Source organism: Mya arenaria, chromosome 11 (genome assembly GCF_026914265.1).
Source record: "Mya arenaria isolate MELC-2E11 chromosome 11, ASM2691426v1".
NCBI classification, from domain to species: Eukaryota; Metazoa; Mollusca; class Bivalvia; order Myida; family Myidae; genus Mya; species Mya arenaria.
This window is the reverse complement of record NC_069132.1, coordinates 41,542,350-41,561,161: the sequence shown is the minus strand read 5'-3', so window position 1 is coordinate 41,561,161 and position 18,812 is coordinate 41,542,350. Positions and strand designations below refer to the sequence as shown.

Sequence of the window (18,812 nt, the reverse complement as noted above, 5' to 3'; positions counted from 1 at the left end):
AGCTTATATCTCGGGTTGAATATAAATTAAAAGAATGGCAATTACACTTTAAATTTTCATTTCGATAGTATTAAGATGAGTTTGCCAATTTCAATTCACCTTCGTCTTTCAAACACTATTGTTTACCGTATATAACTAAAACCAATCCAATCACAAATACCGCCAAGTAGTTCCTCGATATTCGAAACCAATATAATGGAGAAGTATCTTTGCAATGCCGTTTTACGATTAGGATCCAGGTCAGAGTAATCCAAGCACAGTAAGTAATTGGTAGTTAACTTTGAATTAGTCTCGTTTGAATGCGCCTATTCCAGATGTGTTTATTCAAAACTCTTCCGAAAACAAACAATTTTCCCGAAATTCCAGAATCCTTTCAAGATTAGCACAAACGCTGGGTAGTTTCAAATAATTAGTTTGACAGTTTTCAGTTTGCTTTCTGTTCTACAATTGTCCGTTCTTGTCTATTGCGGACAGTTACTGGTTTCCTCTGTCTTATTTAAGATCAAGCTTCTTTGGAATTCTGAAAAATACAAACACATAGATATATATAAGTGTAGCCTTATATTATCAACAACATTAGGCCAATACTTACAATTGCTCTATTGTCTGCACTTATCAGTATTAGATACCCTGGGTTTTATCCAACATCTTTAAGATTTAGTGCTGACAAGTCCTTCGATCTTAATTACATTTTAAGCGATATGTTTTGATTCATTTCCTAGTGTGGATGACTTCATCTTTTTAGCACATTCATAGTGGGAGTTTGCTTGTAGAGTATCGGCATGTTTTTCTAATCTCGAAATATATATATAAATTATCTGGAAAGCCATAAAGGGTAGATTGTTGTACTTACACTATATAGAATAGCGTCGATAGTTAATACATTTTCAACCAAAATCAAGTTTCAGCTAACCATTTCGATTGTTCGTATGTTTTTGATATGTGTTTCAGATTGGATGTTACAGAAATAACACACATATCATATCAGTAGTATGAATTATTAAATGCAAAACATCCACACATTCATGAATTATATAGTTTATAAAAAAAGACCTCTTATTTCATGTTATTCTTATTTCAATTATAAGTAAGACAAAGTATAAATCTATAAAATAATAATCTCGGTATTCCCACAACTGTGTGACACCATTACCATGCACTACGTCGCCCTTGTTGCTGTGTTCTTCAATAAAAATATTCGCAGTACAATTCAGTTATATCAATGTTTACATCAGAACATTACGAATAACTCTTTAGCATGTAATAAAAAGCCAACCATCGTTTATTATTAGCTCGATTCACGTTCAGGTAGCCATTACTTTCAACGCATATACTTTTTACTCATCAAACACACTAATTATTGCAAGCTACGTTTGTCCGTACTACCTTTATAGCGATTCCACCGTATTCTATTTTGCTTAAAACAATATAGAACAAAAATGTTATGTAATTCATTAGGTTGTAAAGACCCCTATATGTGAATTGAACCAGTTATGTATATAAAACGTTTACGAGAGGATACACGCAGGACGCTATTCAATTTACTATAACAGGAGATAATAATTGATTCCTTCTATCATTATAGAAATAATCAAGTTAAACTGTGTTGAGATTGATGTCATAGTTTTATCAAGGCAAATAAACTTTTGCCTGTTTAGATCCATTATTAAAATCATAAACAATTAACTAACCTGCTTACATCCATGTAATATGATTCCGCTTTTCTATTCCCAGTCATTACACAAGGACAAATGACAATATCAATATTTATTTAACGTCCATGTACAAGACCGTATTGGTAATTGATCATTATTATCAGACTTACTAATTGACACATTAATATCACGGTCAGGAAGGAACATAATATATAATAAAACAACAGACAAAAGGTCAATATTTCATTTAGTTTGAAATCAGCTGCTTCACTTATCAATCCCGGAGGCTCTACTACAGATCACCTTACGGACTAATGAGAAAACGTTATGAGAACTGTTCAATATGTTTGACTTTTATGCGTTTTAGTAAATAGTATTGCAGTTATGCATTGATAAGCATGAGAACTACTACAAAAAAAATATCTTAAATAATATTTTAGACGTGAGCTACATTGTACCAAATGTATTTTAATCCAATATTTTGGATAAAACCGCCTTAAAAGGACATTCAACAGATATTTCGCCTTATTTATGCGTCCTTTTTCTTTTGAAACCGTGTTGTATCAAACAGCGCGAAAAAGGTTATTTCATGCCTCAGACACGTTTTAGAAGAATAAAACAATAAAAGTATAAATGATTATTTCGTGAGGTTCTAAAATATTTTACTTAGATGGGAGCAAAATACTATACTTGATCAGGACTAACATCCGAAATATTAATGATAATTTAAAAAAACAAAAACAGTATGAGTATTGCTTTCAAAAATTATATCAACAAAATGCGAATTCAATGGGTGGTCCTCTTTCTTCAGCCCCGTTTTTCTTAGGTGAAGTACAACATTTATGTCCTACCCGTAAATAATGTCTGATAGGTGCTTTGGAATAAAAGTCGGAGTGAGAAACATCTTAGGAAGAAGAAAGGTTATAATTGTCCATATTTCTATTGCATTCCGTTCATACCGATCTGAGTTCACCGAAAGGTAATATAGATATGCAGGTTTCTGGTGGCAATATTTGCCTGATATTCAGACGGGTTTTTACAGGAGTTCACTCTTATTACACAGAGTTACACTGATGATTGCTTGACTTCATGCAATAGTATCGTTTCAGTAGTAAAGTTCATTTCAAAGCATCACGTAAAATAATTCACATAATTTGATAATATTCTGCTAGATCTAAACACGCATATATAAGTTATCTAAAGTTTCGACCATAATGACAAATGAATATCATTCGTATCTTTGGTGAGCAAACCGTTAAACTGATTTGAGATACATAACAAACCAAAACTAAATTATATTTAGTTATCGAACGCATCGAATCTGCGCACTGTGTGGTGTTGAACTTTTTATTTGTGTCATCCTGATTTGTATGTTTTAAAATGGTGTTTGCATTATCTTAGCTAATTGATTCCGGACACGAAAAGAGAATTGAAAGTAAGTGTGTAGAATGTTCGTTTAAGTGTGATTGCTCAAAATAGGCAGTATCAAAATAGTACGAGCCTATCGTAAGAGTAAAGAAGCTTTGCAGATAGGTTCTGACTTACTATAACATGTTTAACATTCCATAGTTTTGGTAGATCAAAGAACATACTGTAAATACAGACTTTCTAGAAATATTCATATCATGTATTTCGAGAATCGTATGTGTATTACAGTTTAAACATTCGTAACGTTAACAGGACTTTTTTTAGTTTGTTTTTGACAATATATGCAGCTTTAGAACGGTATCAAAGATACAATGGCACCAAATATTTTAACCATTATTTCAATCATGAACGCCAGCACATTTCTAAAGACAACACATATGTGTTGTTATGAAGTTGTTTTAATGGACTTCTCTTTCTCTAAATTAGACAATTATTAATTAGAACATAACACCTGCATTTATTTTGTGTTGACTGAGTCCGCCAAAAGTCCAAAGAAAACTGAGCTAAAGAAAATATTAGTTTTGTGGGAATCAATTTCTTTTCGAGACGATCTGCTGTTTGTAATTCAAGGTAGCCAGAAATATAACTTTACTCTTATCAAACCTGTCAATGTTAAAAAGTGTGTGGTCGTGCGGGATCAAATGTGTAAAAATTCAAAGCAAACCCTTCTGCAATGGTGAAAATGTTTTTTTCACCAACATAGCTCAACCATACTTTTTGATTATAGTATTTGAACGAGAAATTAGGCTACATCATCAAAACTTTTAAGAAATCAGTACATCATCTTTCAAAATTGCCTTCAAAGAATTTTTCTTGCTAATCATCCTCTTTGTAATATCGTTCGTGTTTTACTGAAGACGTAATGCATCAATAAAACGCACTGCAGTGTGCATATTACTTTTATAACTGGTTTACAATGTTGTTTTATTTACTTTGGCAGACCATGTTGAAAAAAGTACATGTTTACTATGCAAAATACTATTTTGGTGGCATACACCGTAGTTCGAGCATGACCTATAACATAGTTCACGAGTGTCTGATCTGTTTGTGGTGTTGGTATTTGTGTATATGGAATTTATACGTCTGCGTCTCCTATTCATTGTCGTTTGGCCATTGCCTTGTGCCTCTTTTGATTTTCTCTTTCGACTTCTTTGTCCATGTAAGTTCCATTGTAATATGTATTGTAAACCGGATAACTTTCCATCCCCGCAATGAGTGTTTAGTATGTTAGACTCCGTTTGCCATTAAACAGGACATTTAAGCCAGTCTTTTAATTGTTGTATTATGTAAGTTAACTTTTATGTAAATAATAGCGAACCATTCTAAATATGGCCAATAGAGTGCAATCTGAACAATTTAGAGAACGTTATAAGATGTGTTTGTTTGTTGGCAGTTAAAACAACGTATTGCATTAGCCTTTCATTGATGTAGGCAAACACTACTATTGAACGTAAATCTACAATACGCACGAATCACAAAATGCTTTGCACTCTATGGTGCCGAATACGTCACTATGTTGTTGTTTTTTAAATTCATGTAAAGAGGCAAACAGTTTGATAATAACAGGAAAACAAACTTAGTGACAATCTGGAGGGTTTTCGTAATGTTACATTACTTGTCTCTGTGGAATTAAAACGACCCTTTATTAAAAACAATATAAATGCAGAGCATTTTTACCAAATACATACATTGCAATCCATGATTTAAAAAAACATAGATGGAACACCGAATCCACTTGCATGTAGTTTATTCTCCAACCAGGCCAAAACGACAACTCAAATGTACGCTCATATCTCCTGGGTTATATATTGGGTGGTCCTGGGTCATCATACCAATGTTTCGCCTACGAAGAAATTCTCACCTGTCAGCCGTTGACGATGTATAGTTTGGGAGGTGGTAATGGTCGGGAATTTTATCGCGTTCAGCTCACGCCTATCGGAGTTTACCGGGAGTAAACTGCGATATACATAAGTAATGGTGCCGTTAATTGGTTGTAATGCAGGTGCATCTTGATAATGTTTTTCTACGCATGCATAAACAGACATTGGTTACACGTGTAGTACATGCAATTTCGACACCGGCAACAACAATAATCACACGGTTGTACGATTGAAGCTTGATGCAATTTTTCAAAACATTTGTTCATTTGTCAACTATTTCAAGTTATATTCCATAAAGACTTTCTGAAATATATATTATGATCACCGACAAGATCATCGAGCTGCTACAATTTATTATTTGGCTGTGGTAATAAATTAATCATATCGGTTCATGTTCTGTTCTATTACGATGTTGGTAAATATTATTAAGTAGGGACATAAAGTCGACATGCCTCCACGTATCGTTTATTGACTTAAATCATTTTTCTATTATCACTGCCTTTATCATTTCGAAGACGATAAAGGATACGATACAGCTTATAAGACGCTGTCCGGAGTAGTATCAATGTTGTGTAAATTATCCACATGCGTTAGGGTACTAAATAAATCATAAGATTGTTAGAGGCTTTTATACTTGTATTAAAGGGAATTGTTCATGCTTGATTGGCTCAAATAATGATTAATATTTCGAGTAAAATGTACACAAAATGCTTAAAGCAATGATAGCTATCTACAAAAGTTTTAATTAGCTTTATTTTTAGTAATTATGGGAGAATGTGACAAGATAATTATACTCTACTGGGCCGAAAAATGTTAATAACGCTACTGAAAAATGTATCATTTAAGGCTTGAATTGACTAAATTCTTTTTAAATGAGTATCTGTCAGTTGGTATTTTGCCTTTATTCATTAAAATATTTAAAATATATTAATTTAAAACAATTTAAATAAGTGGAATCCCAACATTTGACCTTAACCTGGGTCCCTTTAACACGCTGGCTCAAAGATGTATTTTCAGGTATGGTTTAATAGCGAAAAACCAAGAAATCAGTCAAAAATATTCAATAGAAGTGCTTTATGGAGAAACAAAGAACAAAATAAACTTTTAACGAGTCTTTGTATTAACAGTACCGTACCTTACAGACTCCGTATATACTTTTATTTGCATTTTGTATTCACATTTTAATAATAAACCATCCCGATTCTGGTGTTGAATGATATGGCCGAAAGTATATTTTGTTCTGACAGACATTTACTTCTGCTACAAATAATTGAAAATAAATGCTATGAGAGAATATGTGTTCCCGTTGTAGAGCCCCAAATAACATAACTGGGACAAGACTTGCATTCCCGTGACAACGTGTTTCTCTGACTGTTCCAAGGCGGTAATTCATTTATCGGCTAAGCTTCTTTTTGTGAGTGTGTAGTCTGTTTATATTTGTGTATATTGTGTTTACACGTGTGTGTATATATGCTGTTGTCATTTTGGCCATTGCATGGCGACTCTAAACAGAGGTAATGTTTTGTATTTTCCATTACAGGGCTTGTACCTATATTTTGGCACCCGTTAGTATATAGTGGATATTTCATTGCGTTCTGACTTTTTTTTCTTTTATTGGATATCTTCGTATGAAACACGATCAGTTATTAAATATATACTTATAACCTAAAGAGTGTTTGTCATGATGGCCTTAGATAGTAGCGTATGAAAGAATCCTAATTGTCTGAACTCTGCTATGCTGTTCCAGACATACGACTTAACAGAATGGTAGGCGATTAATTTTCCAGTTTGTACTAGATCACGAAATAATTTCCGTTCAGAACGGTTATTTATATGGTGAGAATAAACATCATGCAATGATAAAATGCCTTAATCGCATAAGGCCGATTGTTTAGACTTTCAAATCTTTATTATCGACGTTTTATGAATAACTCTGTGGTATTTCAAATTAGAAATAAGACAGTTGTTTCAGCTGTTTGTGTTTTATCAAAATATAGTGAACACATCAAAACGTACTACACGTCTAAAAATTAACAGCGATAAAGCTGTTAAGTTCAGAGCAATCGGCCCATTGTCTGGTGTATTAACTGATACATCTCGCTCTGAGCTTCGTCATCCTCTTGTGACATGTTCAGTTATGAGTAAAATGGTGCCGTCGATAAGAAACCCATCTTGCATCCGTTATGACCCCACATCCGAGTTGCTTTTCTGGTTTTATCATAGTTCAAAAGTACAAATACAAACTACTTCAGATACATGAAACAGTTTATACAGTTCGTTTTAGCCAAACATACTAATGCCATTCAGATGCATAATTCAAAGACAGAGACACGGTGATGATACAAAGCGGATTCTTTCCGTCCACATTTTTCATTTTCGGGTTCTATCCGGCACCGATGCGGATTTCATCCGTCATTTTTACATGAAAAAGTGGAATGCCGAAATGTAAATCGGTGTTATTATGTTTGTGATTTTTTACCTAAAAAATAACTCCATCAACTATCGACAAACAAACAAAAAAATGAAAGCCCCATTTATTTTTATTCATCTAAACGAATGAAAAAAAAAACAGCTATCATAATTCTGACAGCAAATAGCATGCAAACGAAACCTTAATATTTTCTTACTATCAGCTATTTACATCCTGATAATTACGTTTATCTTTTCAAAGAAGGTATCGAAGTAGGTATAGTTTAATTTCTTGCTTCTGTATATACTCTTTGCGATAAAAATGGAAATAAAGTCCACGCTTGTCGGTTCAGCGGAGCTCCGGATTCTGAGTAGTTGTATAGAAATTTGGGCACCGGATATATTTTGACACTCGCACCAGGTTCTATCCAAGATTTGATCTGCTTTTTTTTTGTTCGTTTGTTTACAGCCGGAAAAGAAGATCAAATCAACGCGTATATCATTCCCAGGCATTCTAATGACATAAACAACAAAATATACTAATTCTTGTTACTCTTAAGATACGGGATTAGATCGTCTTGTATGAATAAATATGGAGCAAAATCCAAATTCCTTAATTCACATATGAGAGTTATGAAGTCTTGAGAATTATTTGCTTATACAATTTAAAGTAAATAATAACTTAATGCTTCTTTCCTTTTGCCTGAAAACAAATGATTATTTTTGTTTGGTTTCGATTGTTGCAACAAGATCGTTATTTTTGGAGCATAGATGCTAATTAACAAAAGTCCTGAAAAGAAACAAATTGTTGATTAGTTTTAACTACTATCCATTTAGTCATTTATTGGCTTTATTACGTGAATCGAGAAGCTCGCGCATGCGCATGTGCACAGGCAAATATAAAGGCATGCACGAGACTTGTACAATTTCTACATTGCAATACTCCCTAGGCCGTAATCTGTAAACTAAAATACTTCATCCCTACATACAATAACGCACTTTTATTGATTACTTTCATTTTGCATAATTTTAATTCATCTTCCCTTTTAATGACTGTTTCCTATCAAGAAAAAGCATCATGATTATTTAATTACAGTAACAATGTATATGAATATAGAACTCATGCCATATTTGCGACACAAATGAGCAGTGAGTTAAACTAATACCTTAAATACACTTCTATCAGACTAAGACTAAAAAAATGTTTCTGCATGTGTAAAAGGCAACCTGATATACCTAGCATCCCTATTCCGGAACAAGGAGTGCCTTCGAGTATATGATAAATATATGTTTTGCAAACGTTATATTTGACCTTAGTGTCACGACCCTTCTTTTACGTTTGAGACCGCTACGATAAACACATATTTTTTTTTCTTTTTCGGCCTATTCTAGGCCCAACCCTTTATTCGGTCGAGCATACCAGAGTATACCCTTACTAAATACACACACACTCCTCTAGCACTAACTACTTACAGACTCCAAAACAATATAACATGTAACGTGCCAGTAGAATTCGGTGAACACAAACGCTAGATTCCGTTGCCGTGTTAAATCGAAAAAAAGTTCTTAAAACACGATTAAACAATGAATTTAGTTTGACTTGAAGCATGATTCTAAGGATAAAACTGCTATGCGTTCATATAATGTGTTAGAATAAGTGATATTTCAAAAATAAAAACAAAAAACACCGTTTCTGCTCGTCGCCTACGTTTTTCATGTACAATTTCTTCATTTTTTTGGTTAATATGACACGACAACTCTTAAATAAAAATAGATTTACATTCACTAATAATATGGTCATTTTTTAAAATAAAGATATTTTCCTAAATCCAAAACGATAACAGTAACAATGCGAAGAAAATGCTGAGATGTACTAAACTTTGTTGCGATGTTACGGAAAGAATCCGCATCGGTGTCGGATAGAACCAGCAAATGAAAAATGTGGACGGAAAGAATCCGCTTTGCATCATCACCGTGAGAGATATACATAGGAATATGATCATTGACCATTTTATTTATATCCAGTCACCTTACTTCATAACTACGGTTACGTGTATCCGCTAATCGCATTCCTTTAATGATAAACGGTGAATTTATATGTATGTAAGTATTTGGTTTCTTTTCAATTGTTTTTTTTATATTTTATAGTTCAATAACTGGGTAAAATAAACCAGACTATATTGAATACATGTACCTAAACAAGAGCTTTCTCTAAAGTATTCGGTGATTAACATAGCAATAATTCAAATAATACCAGCATGGCCAACGGCTATTACAATTTCTGTTTCTGTTTCTGATAACTCTATGAATTCCCATCGGCCTTGATGCTGGTCTACTTATATGCCAGAGTGACGGTAATTTCTCAATGTAATGACTGTCAGACAAAATCATAAAATCCTTTTGTATGTATTTCTCACGACAAATGCACAAACATTGATATAAGAAAAATATGTCAATTCTCAGCAAAAACAGGAGTAATCCATTTATATTTATATCTCACGAGAAAAGCACAAATAGTGCTAAAAGAAAAAGTATGTCCATTCTCAGCAAGATAAGAAAGAATGCATTTGTATTCATTTCTCATGAGTACTGTACAGGTATTGATACAATAACTATCCACAAATAAAAAGTAACGTTAAGTACTAGAATCACCAAAACGAGTTTATAACACAGCTGAAGATTACCCAAATTCGGCAGTACATTCCAAAATATTTATATAATCAAAAAAAGCAATGATAATTGTGGCGCCAAAACCATCGCTTCGTCTAAAACATCACATAGCATCCAATGCTTATAAGTATTTTATCATAAATCGTTTATATTTAAATTTATTTCACCCGTCTATGTCTCCTCTATCACTCCTGGATGGGATTCAAAGTGATGACATGCTACATCTACAATAATTTGGAACATCAGAACGAGGCTTTAGTTTGGGCTAAGCTACAAGTTTTAATTGAGAGTCCAACTTCTTTCCCAGAAATTGATATAACGCATTTATATAACTATTTATCGATTAGTTTATACTAATACTTATCTCTGTTGTAATAGTTTGCGACTACTCCATGTAGCGCAAACGATAAGTTCTGCTGATAATTTTGGATTCTCTCGTATAGTCGCTTACGTAAAACAGTCTTTTGCCAGTATGATAAAATAAATGAGCATATCAAGGCCTCATTTAATTTCGTTTCTGCTATCAATCAGCATTGATGAGATGCTTAATGGTTTTTAATTGCTTACTTCCGTTGAAACTGATTTGAAAACACTAATTGATGTAGGTCAAAAGCTTACTGCATTAAGAATGGCTTTACTTGAAAGTATACACATCTTCTCATGTAGACCTATAAAAACTTTAACAACGCAAAGATTAAAATCAGTTTACAATATTGCTAGAAATGACCTAGTTAGTTTGACTCACCTGAAAACAAATATGATTAATCAAGCGATTGGCATTTTATGAAAAAAAACTTAAAGAATTCTCCATTATGTACCCTTTTTTTACAAATAAAACTATATTTGATACTATTAGGTGGGAAACTTAATTATTTAAACAATTACTGCGAATAAGCCGTTTCAATTATCACACTAAAATAAAATTAAAATGTTTTAGAACTTGAAAATTCATACAAAAAACTCATTTGTAAGAAATGATTTATACAGCGATTGTTTTTTAAGAAAACAGTTTAATATGAAACGAAATTAAATACTGTTAATATTATCTGAATATGTTTCAGATCATTTAAAATCGTACGTTTTTTTGAATGTATTTAACATGTGTTTTAGTACGTTTGCTAAAATATGAACCATTAACGTGTCAGCAAAATGTAACCATGTTCGTTGTTTGGTAAATCGATAAACTTTTAAGATGAGAGATGCAACAATGCAAATACTTTTTTCCCTCAAATTTACAATCAAGAAGTTCATAACTTACGAGTCGCACGTCTTTAAGGGAACCTTCAGTAATATTGTCCTACTAAACCTATCTGCCTGGTAGATGGACGGTCTTTTAGTCCATATGAACATTATTTTTACATTTATTATCAAAATACAGCGATAAAGACATCCGTTTATAAAGCTAACATGATTACAAGTTTAGAAGTATACTATATACCGTAAACGTTTTAAGCTTTATTTACTACAAGTTCTGCATTGCTGAGTGGCTGCTGTATAGATCACAAAGACGTTGAAGTATGGTGGTTATGCTTGTTTTTTGTTCTTGAGATTTAGTTATTAGTCGGTATGCTTTGAAACATGATTATTAACATTTTCAAATGGCATATTAACTGGCGTGTAAACTTTCTTTATGTGTTTCATCGGCGACGCAATTTAGTAATTCGTTTGTGCATCAATAAACTTAAACTGCAGTTTATATAATACTGTAATTGCTTTTCAACCTGCTTTACGTGTTTTGGCAAATCATGTTGAAATACTACATTCCTACCATGCAAACCGCTTCAAATATGACATCAATAATAATTCGAATATGGCGTTTTGGTTATAAAATATCATTAAAATAATTGGTAGCCTGCCGTCGGAAAATGATAAGTGTGCAAATGTTTGGTTTTTTAATTGGCAACTGCAATACTCATTCAAACTATTATTTCGCAACGTCCCTGGCACAAAAGAGAGTATAGGCCTTTCTAAGGGCTTAACACATGGACAAAATGTTGCCTAGGTTAGAATTACCCTAATTCGTGAAGAAGCGCAAGGGTATAGCACTGTCACATGGGACAACGTATAGCCTCAATCCCGGAAAACGATTAGTATTATGTGCGAAACCGTTAATAAATGCTTTAATTGGTAATAAATATAGCTCATGCTGACTTTCATCTTAATTCCTTTTTTTTCTCATTCATTGAAAGATGAATCAAGATTTGCTATGTTTATATTTTGATTTATTCTTCGTTTACAACAATACGCATAGGGGTTGCGATATTCTCTAAATGGTTGAGATGTTGTGGCATCGATAACGTCATATCATGGAACACATTCCGTTGACAAAGTGGCAATGTACATAATAAAAAAAATCACTCTTAATTCTTTAATCTTAAATTATTGACAAGAACCCAAGCGTTCTAATGAGAATAATAAAGCAAAATTTTGAAAACTGATCAAATTAGCATTGGTCCATGAATAACTGCATCAACGTTTGCTTGACCCATACAAACTTATCACAGACATTAGCTATTTATTATTCCTGTTTATCAAAATTAATATCAAGTAGATTATAAAGTGTAATAAAGCCAAATTTTGAAAACTGATCAAATTAGCATTGGTCATGTGATAACAGCGATTATTTCCTTTCTTACCTTTCCTTAGAAAATTGAACTCGGCATATCGAATTATGTGCTAATAAAACCATCATGCTTGTTTGACCCGTACAAACTTACCTCAGACATTGGCAATTCATCATTCTGGCTTATCAAAATGAAATATGTATTCTTATATCAAGTAGATAATTATTTTGACATTTATTTCGCCATTTTTGATGGCAGTGCTCAACACCGAGAATGTGTTTTTTATCGTATATCCAGTTTACAGCTTGTGAGAGATTCGCGATCATGTTAGTTTTATTCTGAACGAGGTACCTGAATTTGTACAGATATTACGAAGTGATACATTAGTGAACACCCTATTGTGCTGACCACGCCAACATTACCACAACTTTATGACATTGTTGTATTGTGGCGTTATGTGTCTCTCTGTCGTGTGCATGTTGGATTCGCGATTATGTTAGTTTTATTCTTAACGAGGTACCTGAATTTGTACAGAACAGATACTACGAAGTGATACATTAGTGAACACCCTATTGTGCTGACCACGCCAATATTTCCACAACTGTATGATATTGTTGCTTTATGTGTCTCTCTGTCATGTGCATGTTAGGGCCGCATAACCAACGAGCAGACGACAAGATGTCGTACGATCACGATCTTCAGACAATAACTTGTTGAGTGTGAGACATAAAGTTAAATATACAAGAAGTTGATATTAATTATCCAAGCGTAATACTTCAGGCCAAAATGTATGTTTTAAGATATATTTTGTTACATTCAATGATAATTGATCCGAAAAAGCGATCTGACGATATGACTGGTGAGATGACCCGTAAATGGTCTCTTAAACAGGAAAATCGTAAACGTTCTGACTACTGGGCTTGTCTATGTAGTTCCCGTGATTCTATTTTTGAGACGTCTATGACTGTTTTTACCAGTGATTGAGGGTTTCCCACAGTGATAATTTACAAAACAAATGTGAACATTTTAAGCACATGCCGTAGCTGATTGCATGCATTAATAATTACATATTTGAATCAGATTTATAATAATTAATAATGAGCAATGTAATTTGATAATGCCTTATTGTCAGATTCGGGTTGGTTCTCGAAGCACTTTTTGTGTAAGATATGTCATGTCAATATCGTAAAAAGGGAACAATTAAATTAAATGTAGCCGGATCCTTAACAAGAAAAGGGTCGTCATATTACATTAGATTACGTTTGAGTAGAAACAGACAAAACTTTATTTGCAGTATTAGACTGATGTTTCCGAGACATTGGAAGAAATATATATGTATCCTTAAATTAGCATGTACCTGATAAGAGTTCGACAGTTATTAAGAGAACCTCTATTCATTAGTAAATTGTTGTTTTTTTCTTTTCATTTTTTTGTTTAAAAAGCAAGTACAACACACAGGATTCTAGTGAACGTCAAGTAGTTTCAATACAAATTGTTACATGAAATACAAAGTTGCAACATTCCATCAGCTGACAAAAATAGTCAAAACACCATTTCCCATTAATAGAAACTGAAAACCATATTTATATCTCTAACTATAAGAAATAACGCCACAGATTGAATGCGGTTTCAAAATAAAACTATGTCTATAAAATTATCATAACATGAACTTAATGTGCACTTATAATACAATACAGTTATTATTCGAAAACAAGCCATTGCCTAAGATTTTCAAAGAACTTCTTAAGATAAACATGCATGTTCCCTGTGGCATCACCAAATATCGCGATAACAATGGATTCTTCATGCTTCAGGTTAGAACAATTTTACAGTAAGACGCACGTACACCTGAATATCTCTGATGTTTTAGAATTGTACAAAGCAGACATACCAATGTAAACAGTACAATGTTCCACCTACGTAAGTTCTTTCTCGCGCTGAAAGTCTGAATGTGTCTTATATAAATGCAAGTGTCTTATTTGTTCTATGTTACGTTGAATCAATAACTAACAAGAATGAAACGTCCTGATCGTTAAAAGTCAGGTGGTAAGAAATAATGGTGTCAACAATTCGTTAACTTACCTGTTGTCAATGTTTCTTGTTCTTACGTTAATTTTGAAATAGATCGCAACTACCAGACAATATTTGCAATTGCGAAAACCAGTTTTAAAAGTCATAGAAACATTTTAAACCTATGGCGGTTTTGCTGACTGTATACATTAAGTCCAAATGTTGGAATCAGTTTTATTCAAATTTTAGAATTAGATTATTGATACTCAAATGAAGTCGGTGTTTGAATCAGTTTACTGATACCTAAATGTCGCTAAAATGCTGGAATCAGTTTATTAATACTTAAATGCCGTTTTAATGTTAGAATTAGTTTATTGATACTTAAATGTCATCCAAATGATGGAATCTGTTTATTGATACTTAAATGTCGTCCAAACGCTGGAATCATTGTATTGATACATGTACATAAATTTCGTCCAAATGCTGGAATCAGTTTCTTGATACTCAAATGTCGTCCAAATGATGGAATCTGTTTATTGATTCTTAAATGTCGTCCAAATACTGGAATCAGTTTATTGATGCTTAAATGTCGTCCAAATGATGGAATCTGTTTATTGATACTAAAGTGTCGTCCAAATACTGGATTAAGTTGATTGATACTCAAATGTCGTCCAAATGATGGAACCATTTTATTGATACTTAAATGTCGTCCATATGCTGGAATCAGTTTATTAATACTCAAATGCCGCCTAAATGTAAGAATTTAGTTTATTGATACTTAAATGTCGTCAAATGCTGGAATCAGTTTATTGATTCTTAAATGTTGTCAAAATGCTGGAATCAGTTTATTGATTCTTAAATGTTGTCAAAATGCTGGAATCAGTTTGTTGATACTCAAATGACGCCTTAATGTAAGAATAAGTTTGATGATACTTAAATGTCGCTCAAATGGTGGAATATCTTTTTTTATACTAAAATGTCGTCCACATACTGGAATCAGTTTTGATACTTAAATGACGTTCAATCCTGGATTCAGCTTATTAATACTCAAATGCCGCGTAAATGTTAGAATTAGTTTATTTATACTCAAATGTAGTCGATGTCGGAATCAGTTTATTGATACTTAAATGTAGCTTAAATGCTGGAATCAGTTAATTGATACTCAAATGCCTCCTAAATGTTAGAATTAGTTGATTGATACTTAAATGTCGCTCAAATGATGTGATCGGTTTATTGATACTTAAATGTCTTCCAAATGCTGGAATCAGGGCGGGACGCACGGCAGAAACTCTACCCAATTTTTCATGCCGAAAAACAGAAAGGACATTGTGTACGATTGCTGGGGACAAACTTTACATCAATAACAAAGTGTACACCCAACCCAAACAACTCCCCAATAAGTCTAAATTCATGCCTTCCACATGTATGTATTTGTATTTGCTATAACATGTATGATATGTTTATTGCAATAAGATGTTGAATTGAATTATTGATACTTGAATGCCGCCGAAATGCTAGAATTTGTTTTTGATACTCAAATGCTGAATAACTGTGACCTGTTGTATACATGTTACGGTTGTTTATTATTTGGGCTCTTTTTAACCATACTCAAATCACCTTGTTGCCCGTCTTGTACCTGTATAAGCCGTAGACGTAAACAAATCATGTAAGAAACAGTAAAATATATAATGACTGGCACTAACGAAGACATGTTTCATCGGACATGAACGCAAATACATGACATTTTGCAGAAGTTAAGTAATTTGCAACACTTCTGATTACGGCTTCATTTTTTTTTTGTTTCTGATACCAGACACACTATAAAGTGTGCTTCTGTGTTTGTTACAAGCAGGGCTTGTGGTTGTTACATGGTTAACAAAAAGGCCAGATCAATATCATGGGTCGTATACAGATATTTTTTTTTCATTTTTGGCTGATTGTTTTCGAAAACACGATTTTATAATTTATAATTGGACGACCTTTTAAACTTTTAGTATAGATCTATCTATACCTGTAATTAAACTATCTAGATTGAAATATTTTTATTACATAAAGACTGCAATATTTTTTTGCCGTTATTAGGTTCAATATGATATATTTTTGTTATAATAACATTATCAGGTAATCAAGGTTTTGAACAAGCCTATTATACACAACAGTATTTGAGAAATTAAATCTAAAACCTTTGATACATTTTCATTTTATTTCAATCATCAAATCACCAACAATAACGATTTTACAATTGATTGAACATGTTTACACTATTCAAATGTAATAGCACCAAAAAAAATATATAGAATATCTTTGCACCAAATCATTGACATGTAAAACTGAGTTTTATGACAAGATCTTAACATATTAAATAGCTTTCATAATATGTATAATCCATTAATTAAAGCAAGAAAATATACATATTAACACTTTATCTAATATCATCAAATACATTTTCATATTGGGAAACAAACTTATCGTTTGATCATACAGATTTGTTTTCTTTCATCGACACATTTTTTCTAAGGGAAATTATGTCATTTAGGTTACTCGACTTCCCTCCATGAGGTTTCAATTTTGCACACTCAATCAACCATAGTATACCACATATATAGATATACATTTTTTCAATGGAGGAAAATTAGTGCACAATCTCTTTCAGAACTTGAAACATGTATACAAACTGGTAAAGAAGTATAGAGTGTAAACTTCAATATTTCATCCTTTTTAAAGCATAGAAATTTATCTCAAACTGATTTAGTATGGCTTGAAACAACATATTTTCCAATTTGAAAATATTGACAATCAAATGGGATTGTAATATTTCATATCTAAACAGAAGCTGCACGTGAAAATGTACTTCCAGCTCTCCTAACAGGATTTTTTTACAATCACCCATCAATATCTTCTTGTACGCTGACCTGAAGTTATTGTCCATCAAAGTGTACACTACAGGGTTACAACAGTACAACACCCAAGCAAACATAGTTGTCCAAATGTGGTGAATAGGGTGTTTAAAACCTTTGTCCGTCACGTTTAAAACAAAGTAGGGAAAGGTACCGAGGAAAAATATTAAAAATATACACATCATCATTGTAGAAATTCGTATTGCCTTTGACTGGGGAGAGTTGCCCTTCCATCGGCTAACACGTTTAAAGCTTCTGTAAGCGGTGCATCCAATCCGGGCGTAGCAGTATATGATAAAAAGACAAGGTACAATAAAACCAGCGGTTACCATGGCAACTCTGTTGCTTTGGTCAGCACTTTTGTCAAAAGTACACGAGAGAATCTGTGACTGAAATCGAAATGCACCCGACACCGGGAAGGTAGGAGGAATGGTGAAAACCAAGGGCAACACCCAAAAAACAACAAGAGAAATGACGAGTTGTCGATTGTCTGACTTATATCTGTACTTACTGATATAAACGACATTTAGAAACCTGAAAAGGGCGATGTCAGCTAATTGTGCCATTATCACTCCGGTCAGGGTATAACGAATTTCTCCTGCTGCCGAGCAGAAGTCGTGCGGTATTTTGTGAGATTTCCTATGAAATATCACTGCTTGCATCGACATGATTAGCGAGCAGTACAAAAATCCAGCGAAGCTGAGACTGCCTATCAAAATACAGTTAACGCTGTATCGGAGGCTTGAGAATAATATAGCAAGCACAGTTACAAAATTTCCAAAGCTGCCCACTAGACACAGAATGATGGCCACGGCTTCCAAAACAATCAGAGTGATGTGTTCAACACACCACCATTCAAAACAATCCGTCCCATTGAAGGTTCCATCACCAAGTTCTGCTGAAATGTTATATTTGTCGTCCGATACGTTCACAATCTTATTAATATCTCCCTCGTTCATTTTGATGACAGATATTTCACCAATTACTGGCTTTTATATCAATTTTGACACAGACTTCAGTATAGTTCGTAAATGATCGTCTATTAAACTGATTATTTATGTCGTCTGATATTATAGAGTTTTGCTTCGTCGATATCCAAAAATTAGTTCACTTTTGTGGAATGATATAGTAATCCGAGTACAAAGCTCAATATTCATGTACATTTAGTAATTTAAAATTTGAGCAGTTTGCAGAGCTCTTAAAGTACAGCATTTTGCTTTTATCGAAACATCGGAAACTAAGCCAGTTAGGCAATGTACGTTTCATCGTTACTTTATGACTTACCAAATGAAAGTGATT

The 18,812-nt window shown here is 33.1% G+C and overlaps 1 pseudogene; it reads right to left on the bottom strand.

Moving 5' to 3' along the window:
* Positions 1-17,438: 17,438 nt before the first annotated feature.
* LOC128208007 (G-protein coupled receptor moody-like) lies at positions 17,439-18,531 on the bottom strand (annotated as a pseudogene).
* Positions 18,532-18,812: the final 281 nt, after the last annotated feature.